Source organism: Hyperolius riggenbachi, chromosome 1 (assembly GCF_040937935.1).
Source record: "Hyperolius riggenbachi isolate aHypRig1 chromosome 1, aHypRig1.pri, whole genome shotgun sequence".
Lineage (NCBI taxonomy): Eukaryota > Metazoa > Chordata > Amphibia > Anura > Hyperoliidae > Hyperolius > Hyperolius riggenbachi.
This window is the reverse complement of record NC_090646.1, coordinates 565,134,522-565,152,918: the sequence shown is the minus strand read 5'-3', so window position 1 is coordinate 565,152,918 and position 18,397 is coordinate 565,134,522. Positions and strand designations below refer to the sequence as shown.

Here is an 18,397-nt window from a genome sequence, read left to right as displayed (position 1 = left end):
GCACATAATGCATCCTTTGTTGATCGATGCTCCTAGCAGTATACATAGCTGTATGCTAGGCAAGAATATCACAAAACATTATTATCACTGAAAAGCTAAAGATTTTAGGCTTTTAAGAACTTTTTAATTGGACAGGGAACTTGCGACCATCTATGTGAAGATGATAATGACTGCATGGCAAAATGAAGCCTTTGAAAGGCTTTTTTTCTTAGAATATCTGAAGAAAAAAAAAAAAGATGTGGACATTTAAGTGGTCCTGCTTAGATAAATAGCCCGTTTCCCGCAAGTACAGCAGTGTCTGGATAAGCATTGCTTTGTGATGGTTGCACGGTCAGGAGAGGGCTGTTGTCAGATTTGGTCAGTTTTGATTGGAAGTTCAGATTTATCCCGCTGCTCATCTAGTTTGGAAGGACCAGTGATATATATATATAGCACCTTGCGCTTTGGCACAAGTAGGCATCAACACAGATGCTATATTTATGGAATGCCTTAGAGAATGAGCCAATAGAAATGCCCTGAATGCTCACACATTCAGCACCCTCTGCAGACTGAAACCTGTAAATGTCTGAAGGTACCACACACGAGACATTCCTTACCAGATTCGATCTCCATGATTGTTGCTGCAACATGACACCTGATCGTAATTTAGATTGATTTCTGGCAGAAATCAACTGACATTACCAATTGGACAAAACGCGGATGGGGCGCATTGGTACCGATGCGGGGGTCTAGAGCCAGGGATCCCCCCCCCCCCCCCCCCCGCTAATGCTGCTCCCCTTGAGGTCTCATATATTAGGCTCAGCAAAGTGCTCTGCTCACCTCTTCCGGTGGCGCTTTTCTTCCTCTGTGCTGCCGTACTCTCCAGGTGCCCATAGTGGCCACATGAACCAGCGGTGTACGTGAGTACATACATGCATCGGTAGATGACGGCAGCTGGAAAGGTGAGCAGAGCACTTTGCTATGCTAATATTCTGCATGGGGCTCAAGGGAGAGAAGCCTTAGCAGGGGAACACTTGGAGGAGCAGCGGTAATTGATTTTTGATAAATTTCATGCTAAAATCTATTTATAATCGATGTGCAGCTTGTGGAAATGATAGATCCCTCTCTGACCCTCAGGTGTCCATCACAAAGGGATCTATGTTTTGGGCACATCAGCAGAAAGTCTGCCAGTGTATGGCAGGCTTTACACTTATAAGGGCACAGATAGTCGGTATAGTCTACACTGCCCAGGAGCAGAACAGAAATGGGGGCTCTAAGCCCATGCAGGTACAATCAGAACCTCAGTCAATGGGAATGAAGCCATAACCATTCCGTGTGCTACCTTCTTCACTGATATACAAGTGATATTTCTACATGGATGAATTGATGGGAGAGGGGAAATTGTGATATCACTGGGTAGAAGACTTGTGTGACTGCTTCAAAAGATTCTGATATCTAAACTCCTTCCTGTAAAGCCTGGTACACACCTTCAATTATGATTGGCCAATGTTACCATCTCCACGTAGCATGAGGGCCAACAGATTTTGAAAACTAAGAACAGATTGTGTAGGTAAATTGTAGTGCCTCTGAAGTGACTAGGGGATCCTATACAATGAATTGTGCGCTCTATAGTGTATATACAATACCATGCAATATTACTTACAATATGTGATTATGACCTTCAATTAACCACTTCCCAACTGAGAGGTTTTACCCCTTCAGCATCCGAGCAATTTTCTCCTTTCAGCGCTCCTTACATTCATTCGCCTATAACTTTATCATTACTTATCGCAATGAAATGAACTATATCTTGTTTTTTTCGCCACCAATTAGGCTTTCTTTATGTGGGACATTATGCCAAGAATTATTTTATTCTAAATGTGTTTTAATGGGAAAATAGGAAAACATATGGGAAAAAAAACATTATTTTTCAGTTTTCCGCCATTATAGTTTTTAAATAATGCATGCTACTGTCATTAAAATCCATGAAATGTATTTGCCCATTTGTCCCGGTTATAAAACCATTTAAATTATGTCCCTATCACAATGTTTGGCGCCAATATTTTATTTGGAAATACAGGTGCATTTTTTTTCAGTTTTGCGTCCATCCCTAATTACAAGCCCATAGTTTATAAAGTAACAGTGTTGTACCCTCCTGATATAAATATTTAAAAAGTTCAGTCCCTAAGGTAACTATTTATGTATTTTTTTTAATTGTAAATTTTTTATTTATTTTTTAATTACAAAAAAAAAAAAGGGGAGTGTGGGAGGTAATGAGTTATTTTTTGTGTATAAGTAATGTATGTGTGTGTGAAAAATAGTTTAGGGTGTAGTTTTACTATTTGGCCACAAGATGGCAACAGTAACTTTTTGTTTAATACGACCTCCAAGCGTCCTTCCGGAAGCTTGGAGGAAGTACAAAGAGGCTGGGATTTTTTTTTCTTTTTCACAATGATCGTGCTGCTTAGCGAAAGCAGCAGATCATTGCGGGGGCAGAGATCAACGAACGGGAATGTATTTTCCCGTTCATTGATCTCCGGGCGAGCGGGCAGCGGCGTGCACGATCGCGGGAGTGTGAGCGGGAGCGCGGACAGCGGCGGTAGCGGCGGGGGGTACGTATATCTACACTCCGGGCGGGGAAGTGAAGTCCAAAGGAGCGTAGATATACTGTACCCGGGCGGGGAACTAGTTAATGAATTCAAGTCCACCTGAAAAAATATATACAGTATGTGTATATATTGGATCGCAGTCCTTTTTCACCAAACATATAGTGCATTCAATATTTAATCCCACGGATGCTGCGCTCTCAATCAATGTCCACCAGCCTCCAACTTCCTATGTCTTTATACTCCCTTATACATAGAAAAAACAAACAAAACATAGCGTGACTCTGTAAATTATATTTGACACCATCATGTGTGATCCAAATCCAGTGTGAACCCGCCACACACTCAGAATCCAAAGCTTCTCACCCTCTATACTGACTGCCAAATCACAGACCGCACATGCGCTTTATCACCAGTGATTACACGCCTTTATTCCATGCTTCTTCCACCATGGATATTGCTGCATCAAGCACCAGGACACCTAGCCTCTCACCTCATCTAGATGCTGCCAAATGATAGGTCAGCTACAGCGTATGATAGGATCCAGGCTTAATAGGTCTTCTCAGACATCCACACGAGTTATACCATCTCCATAGTACTTGTATCCCACCAAACACCAGACCTAATAACTTTTTATAAATAGTTGTGATAAAGCTATGGCGATATACTGTATCTTGAAGATACTACTGAAACTCTTTACATAGTAACATCTGAAAGATTGGCAATGAGGTAAAAACATGGAGTGCTGGTCCAAATGGGGCATTCACATGCAGAATGGAATCCCAAAACTGAGTTTCATGGTTTTCTTAGTTCCCAGAACCATGTGGACTACTGGCCAGGTGTCTCTCCCCCTCTCTGTTCACACACTGCTGCTGTTGCTACACGTGATGGGATGTACAACCTAAAGTGTAGGGGAGGGCAGACAGTTTGCCCATAGAATGCTTAGCTCACCCTGGCATTAAGGAAGCCACCTCAAGGGTGTGTCAGTTGTATTTTGCCTTGATTTGCATTGTTTTGATCAAATAGGTTTGCTTTTGCATAGTTTCAGTTAAAAAACAACTACAGTTACAAAGTATAGTTATCCCTTTACCCTCCCGAATGCTCCCCTGGACCTTTTACCAGCTCTTCTGCACCCACAGGCATTCGGGCATGAATGAAATAATCCAATTTTCATAAAAAATCCAATCTTTAATGCAAAACTTCCATAAAACCATCAGAGGGTAAAAGACAAAAAGGCAGCAATACTTATCATTGTGAGGTAGTGCAGGAGGTGCAGAGGCTGGTCGACGATCGTTTCGCCCCACTATGAGGGCTTTCTCGATACGGTCTCGAGAAAGCCCTCATAGTGGGGCGAAACGATCGTTGACCAGCCTCTGCACCTCCTGCACTACCTCACAATGATAAGTATTGCTGCCTTTTTGTCTTTTACCCTCTGATGGTTTTATGGAAGTTTTGCATTAAAGATTGGATTTTTTATGAAAATTGGATTGGCGAAGTTGCTCCTGGATATTCCTTTTCTCCTTGTTTGCAAGATATTTAGCTGGTTTCTATCCGGATGTTGCACCGCTGTGTATGCAAGGTATAAGGATGTTTTAGGCATAGGTGTGCACTCACTCTGCTATCTTCTACTATTGAATGAATGAAATAATCCACTAGATCTTCTCCCAAGTATCTATGCTAGCTGGTTGGACTCCTTTGCAATAGAAATATATTCTCTAGTGAGATTACTAGAAAGATTATCCACTTCCCACCCAACAGCACTTCCTAGTGGCGGGAGGGAGGTGCTGCAGACAAGCAGTTATCCCATTCAGCAGCGGATGGTGCTGAATCTGAGTAGCGGTATTTTGGCTGTAGCAGCAGTAACATGCTAACAGAGCTTCTTACCCTTCCACATTCCATCCAGACTAATAGAGCTATTGCTGATGTTGGGCTTTAGGTACCACGGATCCTGAACGTGGGTGTGGCTGTTGGTTTGGATTTAATGATGATTATTTCAAGTGTAGCAAAGTTCTGTCATTTGTTCCATTTCACCCTTAGAAACATTGTGAATTAACAGAAACCTAATGTAATCCTCTCCCCCTATGCTGTGTGTGTTTTAAGGGTAAGCTCATGCTCTCCAGGAGATTCACACTCATTACTTATCTCTTCAGTGATAAAACTATTTGTAATCTTTCATACACAGGCACTTTATTATCCGCAGCCATTTCTACCCTTTTACTGCAAATAATTATGCTGTCATCATTAGTCAAATAGATAAAACGAGATAATAGGAGTTAAACAATTATTGAACTGCTCTTAAACTCTTAATTTATTGAATGCCTTTACATCTGCACTCCTAATTCTATTTAACATCCTGAGACACAAGTCCATCCTCACTTATGCTAAATGAAAATCCTGCCATATAATTGTCAGTGACTGCTTACAGGCTCAGTGGGCAGCTTTGCCATGTGTGGTAACCGAGCTTTGTGGTCAGAGTCAGTCGTTTTAGCTGAGCGTTTTCTTCTAAAAATAAGGATTTGAGCTTTTTCCATTTCTGCCAAAGCTTTGTAAGCCTACTATGTACAGTATAGCATTGTGCTTAGTTCCACATAGTAGTAAGTGGTGGGTATTTGATTCCCAGTCTGTATTCTATAGTAAAGATGCCCATAGACAACAGATATACTATTATTATTTAGTATTTATATAGTGCTGAGATCTTCCACAGCGCTTCACAGAGTATATATTCTTTGTTTTAGTGGAGTGCCTGGAACCCCATCAGATTCAGAGGAAACATGAATGAGACAGGCAAAAAAGTGCAGGAAATTTGGCATGCCATAGGCCGTAATGGGAATTATGGCTATAGTGGCTCTCACAGTAAATTGGGCGCCGGCAAAAGACGAAGCCTAAATTACTATAAAAACAGTATAATTCAGCCGCCAGCGGATATCTGGCTGCTAAATTACATCTAACCCCTACGTACAGGGTGGCCTGGAGGTGGAATAGTAATTAACGCTGCCGGGAGTTTTGCTGGAACAGGGTGAGTCATTTTTTGGCTGGGCGATTTCCTGACACCTCAATTACTTGTAGGCGAACATACAAATTCTGTGCAGTTAATCAACCTGGGGCCCAGATCTGCAAGGAGAGGGTGCTATCAACGACACCAATGCACTAACAAGATATGACCGATCTCAGGGTCATTCTTCCCCCATCTAGATGTTTACTAAATTCTTCACCACAAACTATTGTTAGTGAGTGTGTTGAGGAAAAAACTCTAGTTTGAGTACAAATGTCCATAACCTTGCTGATGAGGTCATTATTATTCCATTCCACTGTGCTTCTAACAAGCAGAATTTGCAAAAATAAATTGTTATTTACTTTTGTAAATGAAGACAAAGTAAATTGGAACAAAATATAACAGAATTTTACAGAAGGCCCGGTTCACATTTGCGTTTGCCAACAAAACCGGTCGTAGGGTTCCGTGGTCCGTTCCTCTGAACGGACAAAAAAAATGCTGCAGGTCTAAATTTTCCGGACCGTTTTGCTCAACGGAACGGAAACGGAAGGTTTTGCAGCTACATAGTAACAAATAGAAAACTGACAGTTTACAGCACACTGGCTGTAAAAACTGAGGTTTTTTCCTGATCCTGATGGCCGGCTCCGCAAAAAAATGCTAATGTGAACTGGGCCCAGACAGTATAAATGGTACAAGGGAGGCACTTTTGCTTGGCAATATATCATTTATTGTACACTATTTGTAACCCCCTTGTATCATTTAACTTGTCCCTCGTATCATTTATTATTATTATTTATTGCATTTATAAAGTGTTAACCTATTATGCAGTGCTGCCTTTGCAAGTGACTTTACAATTTTCCTATACTTTACATTAATGCTGCAGGACGCATGTTTGGGGAAAAAAATCACATCGCTCTGGGGTAAACTAGCCCATAGAAAGACATTAGCCAAGTGCTATTGGAAACTATCGTTTTGAAAGGGCTCCGAAGTTCTCTTGATGTGAACCAGCCTTAAGACACACATCTTGGTTTGTAGTTATTCCATTTTATTGTCCACATTTGTAGTTTTGGTACATTTGTCCTTGGAGACTGTGCCAAGGATCAGCTGGTGAGGGTTGCCTTTAGGTACCCTTAAATCCTATACCCACTACCCGATTCTCCCGACAAAGGAAAAGCAAGTGCTTCTGCGATTTCCCGGACAAATCCGCTCTAAGTACCGTGAACGCTTGACTTCCCATTCGTGTCCGTCGAGTAACAACATGCATAACTGCCGGTCAGAAGATGGATCATGGAACGCTTCTCGTCAAGCGGACGTTGCTGGGGCCATCATCCTCTGTCAGGAGGTGAGTATTTAGCTTTAGATGTGATGAGAATTATTGCATGCCTATCCAGTAGGGAGGCATCATGGGAAGTCCTACTTGCTCACATTAATCTGAACAATTGCAAGTACTGATACTTTCTGTTTTAAAGTGAACCCGAGGTAAGAGGGATATGTAGGCTGCCATATTTATTGCCTTTTAAACAATACCAGTTGCCTGGCAGTTGATATATTTAGCTGCAGTAGTGTCTGAATAACACCAGAAACAAGCATGCAACAAATTCAGTCTGTTCTGACAATATTGTCAGAAACACCTGATCTGCTGCACGTTTGTTCAAGGTCTATGTCAAGAAAGTATTAGAGGTAGAGGATCAACAGGACAGCCAAGCAACTGGTATTGCTTAAAAGGAAATAAATATGGCAGTCTCCATATCATGCTCACCTTGGTTTCACTTTAAGAAGGTGTTTTTGTTTTGTTTGTTTTTATTTTTTTTTAGTAAAAAGGCTTTTTGGATCTCTTTAGTGCCTTGCAAACTCCTACTCATTTGCTTACTGGATACTAGTGTTGGGCGAACATCTAGATGTTCGGGTTCGGGCCGAACAGGCCGAACATGGCCGCGATGTTCGGGTGTTCGACCCGAACTCCGAACATAATGGAAGTCAATGGGGACCCGAACTTTTGTGGTTTGTAAAGCCTCCTTACATGCTACATACCCCAAATTTGCAGGGTATGTGCACCTTGGGAGTGGGTACAAGAGGAAAAAAAAATTAGCAAAAAGAGCTTATAGTTTTTGAGAAAATCGATTTTAAAGTTTCAAAGGGAAAACTGTCTTTTAAATGCGGGAAATGTCTGTTTTCTTTGCACAGGTAACATGTTTTTTGTCGGCATGCAGTCATAAATGTAATACATATAAGAGGTTCCAGGAAAAGGGACCGGTAACGCTAACCCAGCAGCAGCACACGTGATGGAACAGGAGGAGGGTGGCGCAGGAGGAGAAGAAGGCCACGCTTTGTGAGACACAACAACCCCGGCCTTGCATGAGGGCAAGAAGCGTGCGGATAGCAGGCTTTGTACCGCCATGCAGTCATAAATGTAATAAAGATAAGTGGTTCAATAAACAGGGACCACGCGGCAACGCTAACCCAGCAGCAGCAGACGTGATGGAACAGGAGCAGGCGCAGGAGGAGAAGGCCACGCTTTGTGAGACACAACAACCCAGGCCTTGCATGAGGGCAAGAAGCGTGCGGATAGCAGGCTTTGTACGGCCATGCAGTCATAAATGTAATAAAGATAAGTGGTTCAATAAACAGGGACCACGCGGCAACGCTAACCCAGCAGCAGCAGACGTGATGGAACAGGAGGAGGCGCAGGAGGAGAAGGCCACGCTTTGTGAGACACAACAACCCAGGCCTTGCATGAGGGCAAGAAGCGTGCGGATAGCATGCTTTGTACCGCCATGCAGTCATAAATGTAATAAAGATAAGTGGTTCAATAAACAGGGACCACGCGGCAACGCTAACCCAGCAGCAGCAGACGTGATGGAACAGGAGCAGGCGCAGGAGGAGAAGGCCACGCTTTGTGAGACACAACAACCCAGGCCTTGCATGTGGACAAAAAGCGTGCGGATATAGCAGCAATGCTTTTTGCCGCCATGCAGTCATAAATGTAATACAGATGAGAGGTTCAATAAACAGGGCCCGGAAACGCAACACCATCCCAGATGTTCATTGGTCATGTTACTTGGTTGGGGTCCTGGAGTGTTGCGTAGTCATTTCCAATCCAGGATTGATTCATTTTAATTTGAGTCAGACGGTCTGCATTGTCTGTAGAGAGGCGGATACGCCGATCTGTGACGATGCCTCCGGCAGCACTGAAACAGCGTTCCGACATAACGCTGGCTGCCGGGCAAGCCAGCACCTCTATTGCGTACATTGCCAGTTCGTGCCAGGTGTCTAGCTTCGATACCCAATAGTTGAAGGGTGCAGATGGATGGTTCGACACAGCTACGCCATCTGACATGTAGTCCTTGACCATCTTCTCCAGGCGATCGGTGTTGGAGGTGGATCTGCACGCTTGCTGTTCAGTGGGCTGCGGCTGCATGGGTGTCAGAAAATTTTCCCACTCCAAGGACACTGCCGATACCATTCCCTTTTGGGTACTAGCTGCGGCTTGCGTTGTTTGCTGCCCTCCTGGTCGTCCTGGGTTTGCGGAAGTCAGTCTGTCTGCGTACAACTGGCTAGAGGAGGGGGAGGATGTCAATCTCCTCTCTAAAGTCTCCACAAGGGCCTGCTGGTATTCTTCCATTTTGACCTGTCTGACTCTTTCTTCAAGCAGTTTTGGAACATTGTGTTTGTACCGTGGATCCAGAAGGGTATAAACCCAGTAATTGGTGTTGTCCAGAATGCGCACAATGCGTGGGTCACGTTCAATGCAGTCTAGCATGAATTGAGCCATGTGTGCCAGAGTCCTACCAGAATCCTCATCATCCTCTTGTGAGCGTTGTGATAGTTGTTGTGATGCATCATAGTCGTCACCTTCCTCCTGGTCTGCTTCTGCTGACCATTCGCGTTGAATTGTGGAAGTCCAACGTGCACCGCTCTGGCCCTCGTCAGTGGTGGCATGAAATTCCTGCTTCAACTCCAGCTGTTCCTCCTCCTCTTCTTCGTCATAGCTGCTGGGGCCAGCGTTCCCTGAGGCGGATGGCCTGATGTTGGTACCATCACGCTGATCGTTTTCTCCTTCAGATTCCCCCAGTTGCATCATGACAGCTGTTTCCTTGATTTTTAACATCGACCTCTTCAGTAAACACAGCAGTGGTATGGTAATGCTGACTGAAGAGTTGTCACTGCTCACAAGCAACGTGGATTGCTCAAAATTTTGGAGGACTTGGCAGAGGTCCAACATGTTGGCCCAATCGGATCCACAGAAGCTTGGCAGCTGGCCGGATGCGCCTCGGTACTGCGCCGTCATGTACTGGACCACTGCACTCTTCTGCTCGCAAAAGCGGGCTAGCATGTGCAGCGTAGAATTCCAGCGCGTAGGGACATCACACAGCAAGCGATGGTGGGGGAGATTGAAGCGCTCCTGCATCTTGGCGAGTGCCCCCGAAGCAGTACTGGAATTTCTACAATGTTTGGACACTCGACGCACCTTCAACAGCAGATCGGGCACGCCTGGGTATGTCCTCAGGAACCGCTGAACTACTAGGTTCATCACGTGCGCCAGGCAAGGGATGTGTGTCAGCTTAGCCAACCTTAAAGCGCGAATGAGATTACTCCCATTATCACACACAACCATGCCCGGTTTCAGGTCCAGCGGTGCCAGCCACAAATCCGTCTGTTCCTTTATTCCCCTCCAAATTTCCTCCCCTGTGTGCTGCTTATCCCCAAGGCAGATTAGCTTCAGCAACGCTTGCTGACGCATGCCAACAGCTGTGCTGCACTGCTTCCACGATCCTACTGCTGCTGGGTTAGCGTTTCCGGATGAGGTACAGCTTTGAGATGCGTTGGAGGAGAAGGAGTCAGAGAGGTAGGTGCTGCTGTTATCCAGTGGGAGGGACGGCGGTGCAGCTGTTTGTGGCGTGGGCAACACCCGTGCCGTAGCAGGTGAGGAATCGCTGCCAGGCTCCACAAGGTTCACCCAGTGCGCGGTAAGGGAGATGTATCTACCCTGGCCGAACGCACTCGTCCAGGTGTCAGTGGTGAGGTGAACCTTGCAGGCAACGGCATTTTTCAAGCTTCGGGTTATTTTGCTGACCACGTGCTCATGCAACTCAGGCACTGCAGAGCGTGCAAAGTGGTAGCGGCTGGGAACCACGTAACGTGGGATGGCCACTGACATCATGCCCTTGAAGCTGTTTGTCTCCACCAATCGATATGGCAGCATTTCGCAGGCCAGAAGCTTGGCTATGCTGGCTGTTACTGCCACGGCCCGGGGGTCATTTGCTGGCAATTTCCTCTTGCGCTCAAACATCTCCGACACAGACAACTGAACCGTAGCGCTGCACACGGAAGGGCTGTTGGTTGTTGTGTTTGATGAACACTGGGAGACCTCAAGAGCACTACTCCGGAAAGTGACAGTGTCAGCGTCGTCTGATGTTTGTGAATGTTGTGAACCACGCAATGGCTGGGCTACTGCTGCTGCTGAGGCGGGTCTGGTGAACCCAAGGGAGGCAGTGTTGTTTCTGGTACCCTGTCCTGACGCGTTTGCCCAAAGAGTGGGATGTTTGGATAGCATGTGACGGCTCATGCTGGTGGTGGAGAGGTTGTTAATATTTTTCCCCCTGCTCAGGCGGGTCTTGCACACCTTGCAAATCGCCATGGTAACATCCTCAGTGCAGTCTTCAAAGAAAGCCCAGACTTTGGAGCACCTGCCTCCTTGCTGGCGATTTCTGTTTGCTCCTCTTTTGCCTCTCACTTGAACTTCCACGCTTGTGGTGCCTGAAATTGCGCGCCGCCTACCTTGTGGCACAAGGCGAACTCGTGCAGCAGTGTGTTCTTCAACAGACTCATCTGTGCTGCTGCTACGACGGCGATGTTCTCGTTCACAAACAAAATCTGGGTCTCTGTCCACATTGTCCATACCCTCCTCTTCCATCTCCTCAAACTCGTCATATGTCATTGTGGGCCACCGCCGTGGAGTAGAGCTCCCCACAACAACCTCTGCGCAGCACACTCCAACGTCGTCTTCCAGATCTTGTCGGCCGACCTCCTGCAATTGCAACCCCTCCTGCCCAAATTGCTCTGGGATTTGGGTTTCCGAGTCCTCTTCGGACTCGCCTCGTATTTCAGTGCGCGGTACATTTCCCACAGTTAACGGTTGTGAATCCAGGCACAACATTTCTGGCTGTTCCTCCATTGACCTTTGAAAGGTGGAAGTTTGTTGGGCTGGGAATAGCTCCTGCGAATACCCCATTGTGTCCTGAGGTAATTCATCGGACTGGTTATCTGGCAGTTGTGTGCGTGGTGTCGCTGCCGGTTGTGTCAGCTTTGTGCCCACTGGCTCCTTGTAACTGGCTGAGGACTCGGACCTCGTGCGTGATGTGCTGGTGCTGCTTAACCCACTGCTGGACGCTTGAGAGGTCATCCAAGTAATTATCTGGTCCTGTTCTTTTGGATTTGTGAGGGTTGTTGTCCTGGACAACATGGGTGGTATTGAGTGGGTTTTCTTGGGTGCTCCCCTGTGGCCTGTACGTGAACCGTCAGGGGAAACACCTCTTCCCTTGCCCCTCCCTCTTTCACCGGATTTCTTCCTCATTTCACTTATCCTTACAGTACACGCTGACTGGCAGCAGTACAGTGGCAGTACAGAAATGCTATACAGTACCACTATTCCCAGCAGCGACACAGAGCACAATGCTATACAGTGACGGGTGAGCGGTGTACCACTATTCCCAGCAGACACAGAACAGTGAACAGAATGCTATATAGTGTGGCTGAGCGAGCGGTGTACCACTATTCCCAGCAGACACAGAACAGTGAACAGAATGCTATATAGTGTGGCTGAACGAGCGGTGTACTACTGTTCCCAGCAGACACAGAACAGTACACAGAATGCTATATAGTGTGGCTGAGCGAGCGGTGTACCACTATTCCCAGCAGACACAGAACAGTGAACAGAATGCTATATAGTGTGGCTGAACGAGCGGTGTACTACTGTTCCCAGCAGACACAGAACAGTACACAGAATGCTATATAGTGTGGCTGAACGAGCGGTGTACTACTGTTCCCAGCAGACACAGAACAGTGAACAGAATGCTATATAGTGTGGCTGAGCGAGCGGTGTACCACTATTCCCAGCAGACACAGAACAGTGAACAGAATGCTATATAGTGTGGCTGAACGAGCGGTGTACTACTGTTCCCAGCAGACACAGAACAGTACACAGAATGCTATATAGTGTGGCTGAACGAGCGGTGTACTACTGTTCCCAGCAGACACAGAACAGTACACAGAATGCTATATAGTGTGGCTGAACGAGCGGTGTACCACTGTTCCCAGCAGACACAGAACAGTGAACAGAATGCTATATAGTGTGGCTGAGCGAGCGGTGTACCACTATTCCCAGCAGACACAGAACAGTGAACAGAATGCTATATAGTGTGGCTGAGCGAGCGGTGTACCACTATTCCCAGCAGACACAGAACAGTGAACAGAATGCTATATAGTGTGGATGAGCGAGCGGTGTACCACTATTCCCAGCAGACACAGAACAGTAAACAGAATGCTATATAGTGTGGCTGAGCGAGCGGTGTACCACTATTCCCAGCAGACACAGAACAGTGAACAGAATGCTATATAGTGTGGCTGAGCGAGCGGTGTACCACTATTCCCAGCAGACACAGAACAGTGAACAGAATGCTATATAGTGTGGCTGAGCGAGCGGTGTACCACTATTCCCAGCAGACACAGAACAGTGAACAGAATGCTATATAGTGTGGCTGAGCGAGCGGTGTACCACTATTCCCAGCAGACACAGAACAGTGAACAGAATGCTATATAGTGTGGCTGAGCGAGCGGTGTACCACTATTCCCAGCAGACACAGAACAGTGAACAGAATGCTATATAGTGTGGATGAGCGAGCGGTGTACCACTATTCCCAGCAGACACAGAACAGTAAACAGAATGCTATATAGTGTGGCTGAGCGAGCGGTGTACCACTATTCCCAGCAGACACAGAACAGTGAACAGAATGCTATATAGTGTGGCTGAGCGAGCGGTGTACCACTATTCCCAGCAGACACAGAACAGTGAACAGAATGCTATATAGTGTGGCTGAGCGAGCGGTGTACTACTGTTCCCAGCAGACACAGAACAGTACACAGAATGCTATATAGTGTGGCTGAACGAGCGGTGTACTACTGTTCCCAGCAGACACAGAACAGTACACAGAATGCTATATAGTGTGGCTGAACGAGCGGTGTACCACTATTCCAAGCAGACACAGAACAGTGAACAGAATGCTATATAGTGTGGCTGAGCGAGCGGTGTACCACTATTCCCAGCAGACACAGAGTGGCAGTAAACAGAATGCTATATAGTGTGGCTGAGCGAGGTACACAGAGTGGCAGTAAACAGAATGCTATATAGTGTGGCTGTGCAAGCGGTGTACTACTATTCCCAGCAGACACAGAGTGGCAGTAAACAGAATGCTATATAGTGTGGCTGAGCGAGGTACACAGAGTGGCAGTAAACAGAATGCTGAGCGAGCGGTGTACTACTATTCCCAGCAGCGACACACAATGACTGGGGGGGACCCTGGCTAGCGTGGCTGGAGCGCGAACTACCCTGCCTGCCTACCCAAAGCTAAACCCACAGACAAATGGCGGAGATATGACGTGGTTCGGGTATTTATTTACCCGAACCACGTGACAGTTCGGCCAATCAGAGCGCGTTCGGGTCCGAACCACGTGACCCGTTCGGCCAATCACAGCGCTAGCCGAACGTTCGGGGAACGTTCGGCCATGCGCTCTTAGTTCGGCCATATGGCCGAACGGTTTGGCCGAGCACCGTCAGGTGTTCGGCCGAACTCGAACATCACCCGAACAGGGTGATGTTCTGCAGAACCCGAACAGTGGCGAACACTGTTCGCCCAACACTACTGGATACTCTGTAATTTGTCTATTTGAATAATTTAATGGGTAAGTAGAAACTTTTCCTTCATGTAACCCTTACTAACCCAAAAAGTGGAAGCAATTCTAGCTATTGAAGACCATTAGCTGATTTAGCAATTGGAATGCATCCAGTTATGCAACACAGGTGTTGACTAATTGATCATCAGTTAGTAGCTTTCATTTGCTAGCACAATTTTCTCTTCGGGGGGGGGATTACAAGTAACTTGATTTAAGAGCGCTTTTCAAGACAAGCAAACATTTTTAGTAAATTGTGACTTGATAAGCAAGCAACGTCTTGATATACCAGCACCTTGCGCGTTCGCACGTGCCTTGCGCATTCGCAGCATGCGGCTGCTTCTATGGAGGCCTCCATAGAAGCAGCTGCACGCTGCGAACACACAAGGCGCCATCCCCCTTCTCCCCACATGCAGCGGTGATCTCTATTCGGTAAGCACTATGTAGCACTTTTCTCGAGCATTTGCACTGTGTACCATATCATGGACGTTTAGCACTTTAGCTTATATAGCCCATTTTTTACGCAGGTATTTGCACAAAACTGTATGTATTTATATTAGCTCGTTGCACTTTTTCATAGGCATTGGATACCAGGCAATATTTTTTGCAATTTTGGATATTGTTGTAGACATTTTTTAAGGGGGTATGCAATATATGCTATTGCACAAGATTAGTGACTCTCATTCACTTTAACACAAATATTGTCACTTTTTGTTCCTGCTGCTGTGGGGATTCCAATTTCATTTGGATTCAGAAGGTGGTTTTAATTGTTTTTAACATATTGTGTGTGTTGGATAAGTCCTGAATAAAATGATACATGTTTGCATCATATTGGGATGTGATGATTTACCTATTTCGACCTATATATTTGGATAGGGCATATTTTCTTTTGGTTTTTAGTGGTAAATGCCAGCCCTTTTCAGACACATTATCATGTGTGGATTTGTTGCTCTAATAGCAGTGTTACTACATGGGTAAACAAGCACACAAGGGGGACAGAGGTGATTCATCAAAGCGGTGTGCAGTGACATTCCTGTGTTTACTTCAAAGAGCCAATCATCTACCAGGGAGTTCTTATTTTGTCACCCTCCTCTCCCCCCCTTTCCTGTCATCCTCCTCTCCCCCCCCCCCCCTTTCATGTCATCCTCCTCCTCTGCACTGTCACCCTCCTCCTCCCCACTGTCACCCTCCTCTCCACCCCCCCTTTCCTGTCACCCTCCTACTCCGCACTGTCACTGTTCTCCCCCCCCCCACTGTCACCCTCCTTTCCCCCCCCCCCTTTTCCTGTCATCCTCCTCCGCACTGTCACCCTCCTCCTTTGCACTGTCACCCTCCTCTCTACCCAGTTTCACCCCCACTGTCACCCTACTCATCCCCACTGTCATCCTTCTCATCCTACTCCGCGTCCGGTGAGATTCACACAACTAGCTATCCTAAGCCTATATGCATTAACGCACACTTGAACTTAAGTGAATCTAGTGGATATTACTTTTGAAACTCAGTGACAGTAATGCATTGCTGTAATTTATGCATAACCAACTATCCAAGATCCTGAGAATAGCAGGAAATTTGAGCATATACTCTCTTTTGTAATCTCTTAAGTTTTATACATTCCATATATTGTAATATATAAAAAGTTTTTTTTACTCCATTTTTTAAAGGAGAACCAGCATGCCCCAGTGTGTGTGAAAACGAGTGAATGGGGGTAATGCATATATGAAGCAGTCTTTTAGTGTATTAACACATTTTAATAAATTGGTTCATTGATCAGAACTATAAATTGTGAACGTCTATGTCCAGCGCACCACCGTTGATAATATAATATCTATTACCTTTTGAAAGGTGGGGAGTAAGGGGGAAACCCCACCTGGATGGTTGCAGCAGGAGGTGGAATATTACTGTATCAGGTGTGTACCAATAGGATACCGATAATTTATAAAACAATAAGAGTGGCAGCGCCCTCCATTGTCCATTGTATTTAATGCATTTATGTCTGAGGTAACATCTGCTGCATTTAATATATGTGGGGTAACGTGTTTTTCACATGTGTCAGAGGTACCGTTTGCTGCATTTAATGTTTACTGCATTTTTGTGTGGGTTGTAAGGTTTACTGCATTTTAATATGTGGGAGGTAATGTTTATTACATTCCTGTTTTCTGCATTTCATGTGTCGGAGGTAATGGTGGTTGCATTACAAGTGTCGGAGGTAATGGTGTTTGCATTTCAAGTGTCGGAGGTAGTAACAGTTAACGGTTGCTACATTTATTATTTGATGGGCATAGTGACTGTATTTGGTACTTTAAGGTTATTGTTGGCATTTTGGTAACTCTGGCCCACGTGGCTCGCTGCCTCAGAGTTACAAAGTTACATTTGTTAGCTCCGCCTCCACCATGTCATGACCACGCCCATTTTTGCCAACCCCCTCCCTTCCCCCCAGGTTGGGCCTTCAAAAATCTGGTCACTGTACCTTTACACTTTGTACCAACAATGGATACAAGTTTTTTTATTGATTCATAACTGCTTATCTCACAATAATTTTTTGAGCTTTTGGCCACCACTCCATTTTGTTATTGTAGATATTTTCTGGATAGATTGCGTTTCTCCATGACAAAGCCCACTCGTCAGATCCAGAAAGCCGCACAGGTCCCTTGCAAATAGCGTTTTATAAACAAGCGATTTCTCAGAAAGTAATTATGTGCATTAGGATTTATATCCTTTTGCATATTTAACTACATCAACACCCTGATAAACATTTTCATCCACGTTCTTCTGTTCTTTTTCTACCTCACATTTGATTTACTTTGCTTCCAGTGTCGCCTCCCTTCCTTCTCGTCGGTAATACAAAGGCAGCGTTCCTCCACGAGACTTGTTTCTCTTGTAATGACTTCAGCGAAGGTCTCAGACGGAATCATTTGCTACTTTGAGCTGCTATTAATGATTATTCATGTACATTTTGTTAGTTGATTAAAAAAACAGTGCCTTTGTAGTGATTGTAGCTCATAGCAATATCTTTCCGAGCAACAAAAGGATTAACAGTTGGTGTGACACTGGAGATTGTGGTATCCGTTTATTTCTTAGGGCTAATTTGGCTGCTTCAGAACATGAGATTGTTCTATAATCTCTGGCATCTACTCCCTTTATACCAATACCAAATGGAAATGAGCACATTGAGGTCTGTAAAGTTGTGCTCGCTCTCTGGAGTTGCTCGGTAGTCCTCATTATTCCGTCTGTTTTGCTTAGCACATTTCTGTCTTTCGTAATGTGCAATTCTGTGAGGTCCCTGGAAGAAAAAAAAAATGTAAAACCGCTAATTGCTTTGTAGATGTGTTTGTGCCCTTCATATGGAAAAAAAATGAGAAACTTTAGCGAATCTATCATGCTTCGCTAAGTCTTTAGTATGTGTTTTTACATAGAAGGTGTAGCATGTATCGGATTTCATCATGAGCACAATGTGGTGGTTATGGAATATTTTGTAAAATACATACTGATACTTGTAGAGGGATATTAAACTTATAAGTGTTTATTGCTTTCAATGTCAACATCACAAAATCATTGTTATTCTTTAAAGTGAACTTCTGCTCTTATGAGAAAATAAGTGAAAACTCAGCTCTCACAATTACAAATATTTTAGCTATCGTTATGTCACCGTCTTTCTTTACTGTATATAAACCAGCCGCTGCCAATTCCTCCTACAAGGAAGTGCTGGGTAGGGGAATCGACTTATAGTTATCACTTGAGGAGTCCCAGTTTAGGGATGAAAGGAAATAGGCTTTGTGCAGTTAATTACTCATGCAAAGGATAGGCATTTAAAGGGAACTTAAAGTGAGAGAGATATGGAAGCAGCCATATTTATTGCATTTTAAGCAGTACCAGT

At 45.1% G+C, this 18,397-nt stretch overlaps 1 protein-coding gene and 1 long non-coding RNA gene across 4 annotated transcripts in view; one reads left to right on the top strand and one right to left on the bottom strand.

Annotated features, from left to right (window-relative positions):
- The window catches only part of ARB2A (ARB2 cotranscriptional regulator A), a 651,099-nt gene that overhangs the window by 572,789 nt on the left and 59,913 nt on the right, over positions 1-18,397 (top strand). The window lies entirely within an intron of this gene.
- LOC137527053 (uncharacterized) overlaps positions 1-18,397 on the bottom strand; it is a 99,887-nt gene that overhangs the window by 64,429 nt on the left and 17,061 nt on the right. Inside the window, exon 2 of one of the 2 annotated variants that reach the window (XR_011023130.1) lies at positions 16,992-17,803. The exons of the other annotated variant lie outside the window; for it this stretch is intronic. This is a non-coding gene — a long non-coding RNA (uncharacterized lncRNA). Of the gene's footprint in view, positions 1-16,991; positions 17,804-18,397 lie in introns of those variants that run through there. 2 annotated transcript variants of the gene reach the window in all.